Source organism: Marmota marmota, unplaced genomic scaffold (assembly GCF_001458135.2).
Source record: "Marmota marmota marmota unplaced genomic scaffold, marMar, whole genome shotgun sequence".
NCBI classification, from domain to species: domain Eukaryota; kingdom Metazoa; phylum Chordata; class Mammalia; order Rodentia; family Sciuridae; genus Marmota; species Marmota marmota.
Window position 1 is genome coordinate 18,362,500 of NW_026000174.1, and position 3,524 is coordinate 18,366,023.

Sequence of the window (3,524 nt, forward strand, 5' to 3'; positions counted from 1 at the left end):
TCTCTCTCTCTCTCTCTCTCTCTCTCTCTCTCCCCTCTCTCTATCTTAAAAAAAAAAGAAAATGAAAATCAAAACTACACTGAGGTTTAATCTCACACTAGTCAGAATGACAGTTTTCAAGAATACAAATAATAATAAATACTGAGAGTAAGTGGATAAATAGGAACACTTTTACATTGTTGGTGGGATGGTAATGACTACAACCATTATGGAGATCAGTATGCAGTTTCCTCAAAAGACTAGGTATGAAACTACCACACGACCTATGTATACCACTCCTCAGTAGTTATTCAAAAGAATTAAAGTCATCATACTATAGTGACACATTCATACCCATATTTATAACAATACAAACTATAAAACTAACCTAGATGTTCATCAAAAGATGAAGCAAGAAAGAAAATGTGGTGTATATACACAGTGGAGTTTTATTCAGCCATAAAGAAAAACAAAATTATGTAATTTCCAGAAAAATGGATGGAACTAGAGACCATTATGTTAAATGAAATAAGCCAAAATGAGAGTGTCAAAGTTTGTTAGTTTTCTCTCACATGTGCAAGGTACAGAGGAAAAAGGAAAAGAAATGTGGGGGGTTTCCACATAGGTAGAGAAGGAGTGGCAAAGTGCTAAGGAGTGATATTGGCCAAAATATATGGTTATATTGTATGCATGTACATAACAACAAATCCCATCATTATGTACAACTCCACTACAACAATTAAAAATGTGGAAAAAAGTATAGAAATAAGTGTTTGGGTAGCATGTACAGTACTTTGTCAGTTTTATTCATTTGGTTCCTTTATTTTTTAATTATTTTGAATTATTACTGTACTAAAGTTTGGATTTGATTTTGTAGTATTTAGCAAGCCCTTAACCCCTTAATTGAATCAAACTTTTAAAAATAAAGTTTTATTGTGTATATCAAGATTTACAAGATGATGTGATAGGATACATCACAAATAGCAAAATAGTGAATATAGTGAAACTGAAATCTTTTATCTCACAGTTATTTCTTGATGGAATAATCTTGTTTTGTACAGATAAATATATCTAAATTTGTTCATTCATTCTTAAACTTATTATATATAGCATGCTTCCAATTTTGACTAATAGTGTTACTATAAACAATCATGAACAAGTTTTTCTTTTCACACATGATTTCAGTGATGTTAGATCTACACATCAGAGTTAAATGCTGGGACCTATCATCATTACAATTACTGAGAAAAGGTCTAAAGTTTTCACATCTATGATACAGTTTTACATCTCAACAGCAAAAAAAATGAAAAGATAAAATATGGTATGTATGCACAATGGAGTGTTAGTGATAAACAGAATGAAATTATAGCAGTTGTTGGCCAGTAATGAAACACCATGCTAAGTGAAATATGCCAGCCTCAAAAAGTCAAAGGTCAAATGTTTTCTTCAATACACAGAAAAACTAGAGGAAAATAACGGAAAAAGTGGGCTTGTGGGAGGAATCCCATGAAAATACAAGGAAGATCTGTGGAGTAGAGGTAGGGATTGAGGGGAAGAGAGCAGGAGTAAGAAAAGTAATGAAATGACCAAATAAAGCTATGCATGTAAGTAAATATACCATATGCAATTTTATTTTTGTTTATATGTATAAATCATCACTTTAAAAACAAACAAATATAAGGAAGACCAATAGAGTAGATGAAAGTGAACAAGAGAATGAAGGAGAGAAAGGAAAGAGAAAATACTGGGAACTGAAGTGGAGCAAGTTACATTCCATGCATGTGTGACTATGTCAAAATTAACACCACTATTATGTGCAAATATAATGCACTAATAAAACATTTTTTAAAAGACTAGGATAAGAATCACTGTATGACACAGCTATATTGCTCTTCAGTAATTATCCAAAAGAATTAAAGTCAGCATACTACAGATATTCCTACTATAGTGACACATAGTGAATACCTATTTTTTTAGATGTATGGACACAATACATAGTTTATTTATTTATTTTTATGAGGTGCTGAGGATTGAACCCAGTGCCTCACGCATGCAAGGAAAGGGCTCCACCACTGAGCCACAACTCCAGCCCGAGCACATCCATTTTTATAACAGTGAAATTCATAATAGCCAAGTTATTTAACGAGTCTTGGTGTCTGTTGATAGGTGAATGCATAAAGAAAAGGTGAGAGATCCAACATGGCGGTGGGCGCGGAGAGATCAGGTCTCTGACCTCTTCAGCTGTGCGGGCATAGGGAGTCGTAATCCGTCTAAATGCTGTTTGCTCAGGATCACTAGGCAATGCTGAGCTGACGTGGATCTGGGGCGAACAGTCTGGGCCTCTCAGAACACACACCAAGCCCGGATCGGCTGAATTCAAGCTCCCGTTCGCCTGCTTCTCGCAGACAAACTGCTGTGACTCAGCACTAAACGATCCCGCTGAAACAACTGGTCGGCCCTTCTGATCCTATGGAGGTTAATGCCAACTGAGCCTTCATAGGCAGTGGCCACAGGATTGAAACGGGGCTTGGGAGAGACAGTCAGGACCCACCCGTTGCATTGGTCACCCGGCAAAGGGAACGAACTGTCGCAATTTGCATGGAATACCACCATGGCAGAGAACTGACGTCACCAGAATGCGCGGAGGAGATAACTTCATTGAAACCAGCGGCGACAGGTGTGTAACCCCCTAGCCTTCACTCTCCACACAGCGGGGAAACCTTAAGGGCCCCTCCCAGCTCTCCCATGAGTGTGATAGCCAGACCGAGGGAATCAGGAGTGGCACGGGACCCGCGGCGCGGAACTCTCTGCTACCGCTCCCACCAGTGCTGACAACTGAGGTCTCTTGCACCAGCTACTGGGGGCGTGGCTACCGGAGGGCAAGCAAAATTCGCTGAGGGTTCTCAGCCCCAAGCTCTACAAATTTAGGGTGTGAGGGAATGGCAAACAGGGAGAGTGTGCCCAGTCGTTCATGAAAACAGGGCTCCCGGGAACAGCAAACCTGGCGTGTAGCCAGTATTGTGGTGAGCATCACTGGTGAGTGGGGCCTGGCTTGAGGAAAAGTGGGGAAGTGACTAGACACAAGAGAAGGCCCTAGGCACTCAGGATTGTAGACTTGCCCAGTCTGGGAGGAGGAGCTGTTGCACAGTGATTGGTTCCTGCGTATTGAGAGGAGAAGCTTGGCCCAGTGGGCACAGCTCCACCTACTGGAAGAGAAGTTAATCAAACTCTAAGACTGCATTTATTATTATTTTTTTAAAAATTTGGGTTTTTTTCATTTTCATTTTTTTGTTGTTGTTTTTTAAATTTTTTTTAATTTTTTAAATTTTTTTTAAATTTAAATTTTTATTTTTTAATTATTTTTAAAAATTTTTTTCTTTTTTAATTTTCTATATTTTTTCTTTTGCCTATTCATTTCTTTTCAATTTTCTTATTCCCCCTTCCTTGAATTCTACCTGCCTACTCTCATTCTCTTTAGTGACTTCTTCCCTTCCCTTCTAATATCTTTCCTCTCAAGCATCAAATAAATCTATAAGAGTAAACAG